Source organism: Mus caroli, unplaced genomic scaffold, assembly GCF_978045245.1.
Source record: "Mus caroli unplaced genomic scaffold, Mus_caroli_1 scaffold_11, whole genome shotgun sequence".
Taxonomy (NCBI): Eukaryota; Metazoa; Chordata; class Mammalia; order Rodentia; family Muridae; genus Mus; species Mus caroli.
In genome coordinates, this window is record NW_028227266.1 from 94085195 (window position 1) to 94099145 (window position 13951).

Genomic DNA, 13951 nt, shown 5'->3' on the forward strand with positions numbered 1-13951 from the left:
CAGCAGAGCAAGCAAAACAGCTAAGGACAGGGAGTCCTGTGTAATGTAACTAACATACTGAAGAAGTGACCTCACTGTTAACACATAATGTAATGTAATCACAAGAGTGACATAGTCTGTGGCTTAGAAATCAGGCACAGGACTCAACTGCTCTCAAGGGAAGAAGGCTGGACAGCTGCGTGCACACCAAGAGGCAAGGACTCTGGCACATTTAGTGTAATGAGAGATCAGTTCTTTCTTAATTCCAATACCAATTCTTTATTCAATTTGACCATGTAGATTCACAAACCTGAACAAATTTCTACAAACGTAGGAGCCTTCTGAAAAATGTAACCCACTGGCCATGTAGTTACTAAGTACTCTGTCACTCAAGATGCCCACAGTTAAAGTCAGACCACTGTCTGAAGACATACCTGATATATATGGTTAAAAGGTTGGATCAGGTAACAAGATGAGATAGAAGAAGTCACTTGATTTGGTGACATTTGAGGTGTTCCTCAACTTTACGATTCTGATTTGTAAAGGCACCTCACAGGATGGGAGAATTTTCCAATCAAGAGGAATCTCTAAGATGAAGCTCAATCCCAACACTTGGATAAGAAGGTCAGGTCATTTCCTACACAATGCAAGTGTGGGGTGTGGGGAGAGGAACAAAATATACAATAAACACACCCTGTTTTAATTATTTGTCACTTTTCTGTGGCAAAATACCTAATAGAAGCAACTTGAAGAAGCAGAGGTTGATTTGGGCTCACAGTTGATGGGTGCTGCAGTCCATGGCAGGGAGCCACAGTGTCAGGAGCTTGACACAGATGTTAACATTATATTCACTACAGAGAGCCACAAGTGCTGGTCTTCAGCTCTTTTTCTCCTTTTTTATTCAGTTCAGGACCCAGGCTCATGGAACAGAGCCACCCACAGCTAAAATGGGTCTTCTCACCTCAGTAAGCCCCAAACAACCTCCCAGAGGCAAACCCAGAAGCTAACCTAAGCCAGAACAATCCCTCCCAGTCATGCCAAAAGGCTAACCTAATCTAGATAATCCCTTGCAGCCATGCCCAAAGGCTTATCTCCTAAGTGATTCTAGAGCCCGTCATGTTGCCAGTCAGTATTAACCATTGTGTGTCCTGTAACGAAATTCTGTTTAAAACACCCCACCTATGTCGCAACTCCAGGAGGGAGTGCCTGTATTGAGAGCAGATGAAAAGCTCCTAACTGGAACAGTGGGCATCCTGGGCTCTTTCCTCCTTCACCTCCTCACACAGTTAGCCAGGAGCTATTAAAGAGAAGTTGCTCCTTGGGCAGGTCTGGATGGAGAGCCTGAATCCCTGAACTTCTGACAAGCCCCAGGTTGTAAACGATCCTCATTCTCAGCCCTCCTCTGTTATCAAGGATCTAATGGTTCAATGAGGTACTGTGTCTTCAAACGGCAGCCCTCTCTCTCTTCTGTCATTCTCCGCCTTATTCTGCCATGTGCTCTCTAAACTAGAGAAGCAGGGGGCCAGCACAAGTTTGAGAAGAGAGAGCCTGGGACTGCTGGATTCTGACCCTCTCCTATCACAAGCACTACCCATTACCTGAGAAGGGAACCTTGGAGATGACCCAAAGAGTTGATTGGCTGTTTATTACCCTCAACTCCCATTTGCTGACCTCCTTTTGCAGAGAATACAAAATGATTTCACCTACCCCCACAAGACTTGAATAATAGAGATCGGTGCATTATTAACCAGGAACTCGGCCTTGATTTACATAATATAATAGGAGAGGTTTTAATGCTGAGTATGAAAACAAAGTAGACATAAGCAGAGAAGAAGCTACCAGAAGGAGAAACAGGGATGAAGAGAGTAGAGGCAAGAGTTAGGAAAGTGTCCTAAGATGTCCTTGCTCCTTCAGGATGGCAACCAGACCCACTCTGGATAAGGGTTAAGTCATGGGCATGCAAAATCCATACTCCTTCAAAGGCATTTTATCCGTAAAACCCTCCATCCTCAGTGCCCATCTATATGAGTTCTTTGGTGACCTCAAAAATGTCAGAAGCCAAGGTATAAAGCCACCAACTTCCAAATACAAAAAAAAAAAAAAAAAAAAAAAAGAAAGAAACTGGAAAAATGCAAATTAATAGATATTTATTGCAGAAACATAACAGCATTTTAACCTTGCTAACTGTTCAGCCTCGTTTTCCTAAGGATTTTATTGCATCTGAACTCTATTTGCGGCTTCTGCTCACCTTGCAAAATCTTCTGAGCAAACAGGATGATTGCCAAGAAATCATAGCAAATTGCTAATTAAGTAAGTTTCCAGTGGCCAGTCATTTCTAACTGATCCAACAAAACTCTTTTTCCTACTTTACAGGAAAACATGGTTTTGAACTTGGGTTTTGTGTGCCTATTAACACAAATAGCGTGATGTGAGATCTGAGAGCTGGTAGTGAACTCGTGAGGTGGCAGGCCTTTGTGGAAAACTAGCAACGAAAGGAAGAGATGATTCAGATGACAGTGACTCTCAGGTGCCAACAGCACAATCCAGTGGTTTACTCAAAGCTGCCTACTGATAATGAGTGACTCATTCGTTCTCTAGCACTGAGACCTTCAGTGTGTTGGGTGCCACTCTTGGCAAAGCAACAGAAAGCTGTCATAACCGTACCTTGAATACAGCCTTGCTAAGCTCCTCATACCATGGGAAAGAACCAGGTAAACCTGACTAAAAGTGGATGGAACCTCAAAGGCTTGGGGAAAGCCATCCTTACTACCACAGAGTGAGGAGAACCTCACTTTGACTAAGTGCCTGCCCTGCTCATGATCTTGTGGAAGCAGCTCTACTAGGTCTCGTCACTTTCCTATTAGCCATAAGATAACTCTCAGGGGGCTTGGCAGGTCCCCAAGCCCATCCAGATGACCAGCCAATGGCCAGTTAGGATCCAAACCCTAACCTGACTAACCACACACTGCAGAAGGCTGTACAAGACTGCTGTGTCTTGGTTACTTTTTTTTTTTTAACTAATGTGAATAGCCACCATGACCAAGACAACTTATAAAAGAAAGCATTTAATTTGGGGGTCATGGTTCCAAAAGTCCATGGCCACCATGGCAAGGAGCATAGCCAGTAGGCCAACATGGTGCTGGAGCAGCTGGGGCTTACATCTTAGCCACAAGTTGGGGGTACAGAGAAAGACTGAGCTTGTTGTAGGCTTTTGAAACCTCAAAACACACCCTCTGTGACACACCTCCTCCAACAAGGTCACGCCTCCTAATCTTTTCCCAAACAGTTCTACCAAGCATTCAAATATATGAGCCTGTGAGCCTTTCTCAGTCAAGCCGCCACATTCTAAAACCCTTTCTGAGGGCAGCCTGTTACCTTCATGGGATGCCTGGGAAGTTCTGTCAACTGGTATGGCTAGTGACTGTGCTGGGCCTCTTTGTCATCACCCAGAGTGGTAGTTCACTGGATCCATGACAGAAACCAGGTTGTGATCTTGAAAGTTCTAGATGTACTCTGTCCCTGTCCGTACTTACAACTTCCTTAAATATCTCTCTGTCTGTGTCATCTGGCGTCTTGAAAGCCACCCACCAACTGTCCTTTCTAGCACCCATTAGTCCTTCAGATGGCTTCACAAGCGAGGACTCTGAACTCAGACACCTCCACCCCTGTCTGGCGGTTTTCCTCTCCCAGAAACTCCATTAAGAGCTGTGGTTCCTCTGGTATCCAAGCCAGGCTCGGGCCTGAGGGTCAGTGCACTGGCTTCCCCCAGCCAGGCTGCTCAGCCAGCATCTACTCTTATCTCCTCCCCACACCTACCTTTTCCCTCAGCCAATCTCCAGGGACTCGAGGGCAACTACTCACCACCAAGCAGTCTTTGAAGACTCTCTTCAGGCCATAGGGGAATGATGCCCGGTCCCCACACTTATCTCTAGTGACCCAGGTTGGGGAGGAGGGGTCTTTACAAAGGAGAAAAGAACACAGCATTTTTGCTTAGTTTTCTAACACAATAATTGACATTTTCCTCCTCACCACCTAAGATGAAATCAGCCTTCCTGTCCTCAAAGAAACAGCTGCAGGGACAGGAAATGGCTGGCCAGAAGCCAAAGCAAATAAAAGCAAGTAGGAAAGCCATCCTGACTCAGGGTAACAACAAATGATCCCAGATGATGACAAACACACAATCATGTGTCACTTAACAGAGTGACATTCCGAGAAACATGTCTGGAGTTACTTCCACTTGCACAAACATCATTGCTTAGCCAAGTGCTCGCGGTGGGCTCCTGGTAGCATCGGGCACTAGAATAACAAGAGCTGTGAATGCTGGTGACCAACATGACACCAGGCTCTACCTCTCAGTGAAAGGAGTACACTCCAATATAACTATTGAAGTAGAGATGGTAGCTGTAAAAAAAAAAACAAAAACAAAAAACAAAAAAAACAGCAAGACATTTATTTAAAGATTTATTTTTTTATATTTCACACGTATTAGTGTTTTGCCTGCATGTGTGTCTGTTTATCATGTGTGTGCAGTTCTAAGAGAAGCTAGAAGAGGCCATCAGAGCCTTTGGGACTGGAGTTACAGAAGCTGTGAGCTGTTGGGTGCTGGGAATAGAACCTAGGTCCTCTGAAAGAGCAGCAAGTGCTACTCATAGCAGAGCTATGTCTCCACCCTGTAGTAACAATTTTCTTAGCATTGTCTTGTGTTGGGGACTGTATGTAATTGTACTGTGCGTGCTATTCTTTTGTAGAATTAGGAGTGGGTGGATTCGTCTGTGTCAGCACAGCCCTCCAAACACTGGAGAGATGCCTCTTATGGCAATGCCACTAGGTGATGTGACTGTTTTGTGATCCTTTTTCTGCATTTATTTGTTTATTCATTCATTCACTCAGTGTGTGTGTGTGTGTGTGTGTGTGTATTTGTGGGTGCCCGTGGGCACAGGCATGCACACACACATGCCACCCTGCATGTTTGGAGATCAGAGAACTATCTGAAGGAAAGCAGCTTCTCTCCTTCCATCATGATCAAAGCACCTTTGACAACTAAGCCATCCCATGGCCTTCCTTCGTAATCCTTCCTTCATAATCCTGTTGTACCATGTTGTATATATTGACTATTTTTGAGTTATTACACCAGTGTGTGTCTCTGTATCTCTCTGTGTACCTCTCTGTCTTTCTGTCTCTCTCCCTATGTATCTCTCTCTCTCTCTCTCTCTCTCTCTCTCTCTCTCTCTCTCTCTCTCTCTCTCTCTCTCTCTCTCTCTCTCTGTATACCTCTATCTGACTCTCTGTGTCTTTCTGTATATCTCTTTATATCCCTTCTGTCTCTATGTCTCTCTATGCATCTCTGTCTCTCTGCCTTCCTCTCTTCTTCCCTTCTCCCCAGTCCTGCTTGTCCTCTGCCTACCCTTCCCTGATTCTCACTAGCTTTCTCTCACAGGCACTCCCAGTTGTCCACGCCTATTGTCTTCGGTGGTTTTGAAACCTTGACTTGCACGATTCCTTTCTGCTGGGCAGATCTGACTGGCCTTGGCCCTGGTCTTTCAGCTTCCCCTTCATCCTCCTGGGATGAGTTAGTCCAGTGGGATGGAGTTAGGAGGAGTTAAGTAGCAGAGTTGACCTTCAAAACACAAGGTCTCCACAAGTCCCATCGTTGTAATTCCTTGGGGGTTTATTCTTGTAAGCTATCCTAGATATGAGAAAGCTAATTTTCCTCCAGATGGAGAGCCTGTTGTACTCACAGATTATTAAATAAACCATTCTTCTGCTACTGAAAAAAATGCATACCACATTTTCATATTCAAAATTCTCATATAGAATGGAATCTATTTGTGAATTGTCCATCTGTGCGCTGATCTATACAGCTGCCCCCTGCCTCTACACATAGATTTATGATGGTGCATTTAGTATCTCAGTACTCAGCCAAGCAGCTGCCCCTTCACTGTGTGGCTTCTTGCATATTTACTGGCTGCTCACAGGTTCTGTTCCTTCACATGAAATGTAAGATCATTGCATTAGTTGCTGCATCAAAAAATGTCTGCTTTAGAATTCTGGGTATTTCATTAGCATCCTAATATTGACATGACTGTTACAATATATGGCCTGCCCATCCAAAGATTTAAGGTTTTCCACTCCATCAGAATCAGTTTAAATTCTATCATTGCTTCATATAAGTTCTATACTCTCTCTCAAATATTTAAAATGTTGTGGTATTACAAAAGAAACATTTTCTTAGGTCAATTTCTAAAACTATCTTTTTAAGTGATTTTATTTATTCTATAAGAAGCCTATACAATATGCTTTGATCATATTATTTCCTCTCCCCTAACTCCTCTCGGATCCACCCCCACCTCCCTACCCACCCAACTTCATGTCTTTTCTCTCTCTTAAACACACAAGGAGAGAGAGAGAGAAAGAGAGAGAGAGAGAGAGAGAGAGAGAGAGAGAGAGAGAGAGAGAGAGAGAGAGAGAGAGAGAGAGAGATTTGTGTAAGCTTAGACCTGGAATATGGTTGGTATACCTAGTGCCATTTCATTGAAGAAAACTGATTTTTCTCTCTTCTATCAGTTATTAATTGCCAATAGCTTCTTATCTAGTGAGGCTGTGTTTGCTTTCCCTCCCACGTGTTAAACTTTGAGTTGAATTTGTTCAAAGCCTCACAGTCTCTAAGTTCATAGGTGCAGCTGCCCTGTTGTATCTGAAAAATGCTATTTCCTTATAGTCATCTGTGCCACCACCTCTGGCACTTACAATCCTTCCACCTCCTCATTGCATCGATCACTGAGCCCTGGGGGGAAGAGTTTGATAAAGCGCCCATTTAGGGCTGAACACCCCAAAGTCTTTCATTCTTTGCACATTGTCCAGTTGTTGGCTGCTATGTTAATTTATCATGATTTGTAGGAATAAGCTTTTCTGATGAGGATATGGAGATACCCTGATCTATGAGTACAGAAATAATTAAATCATTAGGAGTCACTTATTGCAATGTTCATTTAGCAGAATAGTTATAGTAGGTTTTCTCCTAGGGCCCATTACCAAGCTAACCTCAGGTTCTTGGGCTCAGTAACAGTGTCAGGTGAGTTCCATCTCATGGACCTTAAATCCATCTCATGGACCTCTAAGGAGGCGACTCTCATAGTATTTATGGCACCATTACACCACCAGGCTTATCTTGCACCAATGGGCAGGTCATTATCATGGCTAAAAGAGTTCACTGTTGGGTGAACCTAATGGTTACTTGGCTCCTCTGGTAGCATGGATAGCACCTTCCAGTACTACGAACTACCCAATAAGGGTGAAGCTTTCAGTTAAATGCCAGCCAGATTTATTCTATAACATGAGTTTGTGGTGTCTTCTGCAACAGGGTCTTGCTGTTAGATTGGGAAGAGTAGCCAATAGCATTGACAATAATACCCTGCAGTGTTCGGAGTGAATTATGGAAACCCTGTGGCCAATGGCTCAAAAATATATACACCATTACTGGTACTTGGTGTTTTATTTGGTAGCATATAATGACTAATAGGGCATTGCCCCTCCACATCACGTGATAACTCCATTTAAATTTCTATACTTATAGGTTTCCATATAGCTTTTTTAAAGGCCTTTAGTGTTCCTTGCACAGCCCCATATTCCTGCTCTACCCAGCCTCCCATCCCAACCCTATTTAATCCTCCTATTCTAATCTCCCCCTTTATCCCTTCCTAACACTATATTCTAGTCCCAGTTCCTTAGAAGATCTTCCCCAACCTGACCACTATCATCCCTTACCAACTTCCTAACCTCTGTGGCTACTCTAAATGAGACACATGTATCTAAAGCTTGAAAGCAAGCATCCACATATTTCCCATTTGGAAATTCTTATTCCTAACAAAAACTTGTTTCCGTCATTACCACATTATCTGAATTGTTCTAGAAATGTCTAAAACTAGACTTTCTTTGCTCTTCTAGACATATAATCACATGATCAGTTTAGGTTTTTTTCCCTAGTGTTTATACAAATTATTTTATTATTTTTCTTTGAACATTCACCAAAATCATTGAAGAACAGTGAACAACAAAAGCAATTATTTGCATCACTGCTTCATTAATAAATTGTCACTTACCTTTAATATTTTAGTATCAGAGTACTTATTTCAGTACTTACTGCTCTGATCATGTGGTTTCTCTCTTAGTTGGTTATCTGATAAATAATACTGATAATTTACCAGATATGCAATCCCCTGCTTTTCCTGTTAGTTCCACTATGCCATTCACTTCTTAGGGTTTTTGGTAACTTTTTCTCTGAATTGCTTTTCTCATCTCTGTGACTAAACTCCCAATAGAAACAGTTCAAAGGAGAAATTTATTTTGGTTCCTGATTTCAGAAGGGTTGGAACTCTAGGACCTGTCCCCCAATTCCTTGTATTACCCCAGACTCCTTGTTCATGGTGAGTCTTTCCTGCAATTAAGACTCTCTGGAAGCATGCCCACAGACACAGCCAGAGACATCCCACACCATCTCCTAGGGGACTCTAGATCTAGTGAAGTTGACTGTGAGATGTGCCATACCATTGCATCTCCAGTTTCTATGTTGTCCATACAAAAGCATACTTTTGTGCTTTCTGGGTAACACTGATGTTGGTGTCAGTGTTACACTGTTTGGAGTAAATGAATTTGAGAAATTTTTATCTTTTCCTATGCTCTTTAATAGTTTTCTGGCATTATTTCTGTTTTAAAGATGACTTCTACTTAATCCTAGCCAAAAGGCCAGGAAGCAATTTTTCTTTGAGGACAAAATATTGAGAAATTATATGACTCTGGACTTTTAGACCATATAAACTTTTTAATTCTTCCACAATAATTTTTCTATTCAAATTCTCCATCTCTTATTAAGTCACTTATTTTGGCAAACTATATTTTTCTAGAAGATTATGGCTTGCTTCTGGATCAAGTCAACAAGCAGTGGCCTCCAGGGCAAACCTGCTCCAGCGTCTCATTTTCTACAGTCACTGAGCAAAATCTGATTTATAAATTTTTAAATGTTTGAATTTGAAATGGCACTTAAATGCCAGCATGATATCCTTTAGTTCACAATGTCTAAAATATTTAATGCACAAGTTTGCCAACCCGTACTCTTAATTTTTGCAAAGCTTGCCAGGGAGTTGGATGAGCTGCTCCTCTGCAGTTTTTAACCTCCACCATATCTGTTATTGCTCTTTCCTTTCCCAGAACCTTTTTTTAAAAATAAATAATTTTTATTAGATATTTTCTTTATTTACATTTCAAATGTTATCCTCTTTCCTAGTTTCCCCTCCAAAAATCCCCTATCCCCTCCACCTCCCCCTGCTCACCAACCCACCCACTCCTGCTTCCTGGCTCTGGCATTCCCCTATACTGGGGCATAGAACCTTCACAGGACCAAGGGCCTCTCCTCCCATTCATGACCTACTAGACCATCCTTTAGATGCTACATATGCATCTAGAGCCACAAGTCCCTCTGTGTGTTTTCTTTGATTGGTGGTTTATTCCCTGGGAGATCTGGGGGTACTGGTTAGTTCATATTGTTGGTCCTCCTATGGGGCTGTAAGCCCCTTAAGCTCCTTGGGTACTTTCTCTAGCTCCTTCATTGGGAACCCTGTGCTTTTTCCAATGGATGATTGTGAGCATCCATTTCTGTACTTGCCAGGCATTGGCAGAGCCCCTCAGGAGACAGCTATATCAGGCTCCTGTCAGCAAGTCTTGTTGGCATCTGCAATAGTGTCTGGGTTTGGTGGTTATTTATGGGATGGATCCCCAGGTGGGGCAGTTAGTGGATAGTCATTCCTTCAGTCTCTGCTCCAAACTTTGTCTCTATAACTCCTTCCGTGGGTATTTTGTTCCCCCTTCTAAGAAGGATCGAAGTATCCATACTTTGGTCTTCCTTCTTCTTGAGTTTCATGTGTTTTGCAAATTGTATCTTGGGTATTCTGAGCTTCTGGGCTAATAATATCCACTTATCAGTGAGTGCATATCATGTATGTTCTTTTGTGGTTGGGTTACCTCATTTAGGATGATATCCTCCAGATCCATCCATTTGTCTAAAAATTTCATGACTTTATTGTTTTTAATAGCTCAGTAGTACTCCAATGTGTACCACATTTTCTGTGTCTATTCCTCTGTTAAGGGACATCTGGGTTCTTTCCAGCTTTGGCTATTATAAATAAGGCTGCTATGAACATAGTGGAGCATGTGTCCTTATTACAAGTTGGAGCATCTTCTGGGTATATGCCCAGGAGTGGTATTGCTGGATCTTCCGGTAGTACTATGTCCAATTTTCTGAGGAACTGCCAAACTGATTTCCAGAGTGGTTGTACTAGCTTGCAATCCCACCAACAATGGAGGAGTGTTCCTCTTTCTCCACATCTTCACCAGCATCTGCTGTCACCTGAGTTTTTTATCTTAGCCATTCTGACTGGTGTGAGGTAGAATCCCAGGGTTGTTTTGATTTGCATTTCCCTGATAGTTAAGGATGTCGAACATTTTTTTCAGGTGCTTCTCAGCCATTCGGTATTCCTCACTTGAGAATTCTTTGTTTAGCTCTGTACCCCATTTTTAATAGGGTTATTTGGTTTTCTGGAGTATAACTTCTTGAGTTCTTCACATATATTGGATATTAGCCCCTGTTGGGTTTAGGAATGGTAAAGATTTTTTCCCAATCTGTTGGTTGTCATTTTGTCTTATTGACAGTGTCCTTTGCCTTACAGAACCTTTGCAATTTTGTGAGGTCCCATTTGTCGATTCTTGATCTTACAGCACAAGCCATTGATGTTCTGTTCAGGAATTTTCCCCTTCGAGGCTTTTCCCCACTTTCTCCTCTATAAGTTTCAGTATCTCTATTTTTATGTATAGTTCCTTCATCCCCTTAGACTTGAACTTTGTATAAGGAGATAATAATGGATCAATTTACATTCTTCTACATGCTAACCGCCAGTTGAGCCAGCACCATTTGCCAGGGCCTGGAAGTGGGGAGTGTGTGGGTTGGGGAGCAGGGAGAGAGGGGAGGGTATAGGGTATTTTCAGAGAGGAAACTAGGAAAGGTGGATAGCACTTGAAATGTAAATGAAGAAAATATCTAATAAAAAAAGAAAAAAAAATGCTGTCTTCTTTCCACTGGATGGTTTTAGCTCCTTTGTCAAAGGCCAAGTGACCATAGGTGTGTGGGCTCATTTCTGGGTCTTCAATTCTATTCCGTTGATCTATCTGTCTGTCACTGTACCAGCAGCATGCAGTTTTTATCACAATTGCTCTGTAGTACAGCTTGAGGTCAGACATGGTGATTCTACCAGAGGTTCTTTTATTGTTGAGAATAGTTTTTACCATCCTAGGGTTTTTGTTATTCCAGATGAATTTGCAAATTGCCCTTACTAACTCTGTGAAGAACTGAGTTGGAATTTTGATGGGGATTGCATTGAATCTGTAGATTGCTTTTGGCAAGATAGCCATTTGACTATATTAATTCCATGAGCATGGGAGATCTTTCCATCTTCTAAGATCTTCTTCAATTTCTTTCTTCAGAGACTTGAAGTTCTTATCATATAGATCTTTCACTTGCTTACTTAGAGTCACACCAAGGTATTTTATATTATTTGTGACTATTTTGAAGGGTGTTGTTTCCCTCATTTCTTTCTCGGCCTGTTTATCCTTTGTGTAAAGAAAGGCCACTCATTTGTTTGAGTTAATTTTATATCCAGCTACTGCCCTGAAGTTGTCTATCAGGTTTAGGAGTTCTCTGGTGGAATTTTTGGGGTCACTTATATATACTATCATATCATCTGCAAATAGTGATATATTGACTTCTTCCTTTCCACTTTGTATTCCTTTGATCTTCTTTTGTTGTCTAATTGCTCTGGCTAGGACTTCAAGTACCATACTGAATAGGCAGAGAGAAAGTGGGCAGCCTTGTCTAGTCCCTGATTTTAGTGGGATTGCTTCAAGTTTCTCTCCATTTAGTTTGATGTTGGCTACTGGTTTGCTGTAGATTGCTTTTGTTATGTTTAGGTATGGGCCTTGAATTCCTGATCTTTCCAAGACTCTTATCATGAACACTTACCCAGAATCTTGCATGTGTTGTTCTCAGCTCCCTTACCAGACTCCTGAAAAGTTTATAAATCCATTACCAGCTTTTGCAAGACATGAGTTTTTATAGTTTCTTAGCCATTCTGTTCTCGCTTCTCACTCTTATTAACTGTAGCATTTGGCTGTTTTATCACATTTCATCATTATTTTGGACCATTTTGAAAAACAAAAACACTTTCACAAAATCTACAGCATAAGGTCTTCTTACCACTTTGTTTATTTGGTATTTCTTGGAAGGATTGCTTCAGATTTATTTAAACGTAAGTTTTGATTTTATATCCCTCATATATCCATGAAAGGAAAATGTCAAACCGCTCTGGGTGTTTCTAAAATGTCGTCTTTTCGCAGAGAGACCAGCTTTGTAAGTTACAGTGGGCCAAGCCATTGGGGTTTCTATCTGTCCACAGGGTTGTTCCTCACTGTGGCAAGGCAGTGTTTCTTGGAATAATGTCACACTAAGGGTTCCAAGTTTGTGTCCCAAATTGTTCCTGTCCTTTCTGCAGATTTCCACACTGCTTATCCCTTAGTGGAAATGTCACTCAGAGTTTTTCAGATTCCAGCCAGCACTCAGTGCCATTCGGACACTGCTTAAATGGCTTTTTGACTGACGCGCTGAGGGATTTCAATTATGTCACCAAAAGAACAGGCAAGTTCTTACATGCGTGAGCAAGAACAACGAGGCCACACACATACATGACCAACAAAAATTGAGGACACATCCCAATGGCAGAGATGTCAGAGTAAAACGTCAAGAAGGCCTTTAAATTGATGAAATATGGTAATTCTTACTTCCGGCTTATTTTTTCATCATTCAATATTACTGCTGTTCTTAAGATAGACGATGTTTTTGTAGTCCCCCTCCTGTACTGCTGAAGATATTTAAGACGGTGACAACAGCTTCTGCAGTAATTGTTGTTTCTCAGATAGATTATTATTCTCTCCATTGCATTTCAATAGATTTCAAATTCAGTTTTAATTTTCCATTATGCCAGGCATTATCCATTTATTCTTATTCTCCTTCAGCTGCTGGGTGTGGGACTTTCCAGTATCATCTTATTATTAGGTTGGGTTATGTTGTATGATTCACCTTGCAAAGTCTCCACCACAAAAGATAAGATCAGCCCAGACTTTAGCTCAGTGGTAGAAACTCTTCAGCACACAGTACAACCCTGAGCTGACACTGGAGCCTAGCACCAAAACCTTTCTTTAAAGTGATAAGATGTCCTCTGTGGTAACTAACATATGTCACTAATTTCATGGATTTTCATTACAGTATAATATGTATATTTATTCAGGGAAAACGAAGCAGATCAAAGCATAATAGGTTAAAACATTAAATCAGCAAATGACTAATGGCTTCGTTCACTTCCTGCCTTTCACACTGTGTCTCCACTAGGTATGAGAAAGTGGGTAAGTAGGCAAGATGCAAGTTTAAGGTTCTGATAACATGGAACCTGAAGAGGAGTTGCAGGTGCCAGCAGAGGTCCTTCTGCAGCCTCGGGATGCTGGGTCCTTCAATGACGGTGTCTGTAACTCACCGTCCTTCTCCTCACATGCTGGATACAAACTACATGCAGTTTGTGACTATTTCATGACTTGCACATCTTGATAAATATGGTTTTTCTTCTTTTTATAGTTATTTTTAATGCAACTGCAGAGTACAGTTATCCAGAACTGTTTCTTTCTCTCTTCCCCTATTGCCTTTCTCACCAACAGGCATTGATTTAAAACAGATATTGATTCCACCTCTAGCCTTGCCTGTAGAAACTCCTTCATGTTCCTGCTCCTGGATTTCAGTTTTCGGGGCAGCTTCTTTAGCAACAGTTTAATCTAATGGCGCTGTGGGTGTGCATACTCATGGAGAGCCAAGTTCAGGTCATAC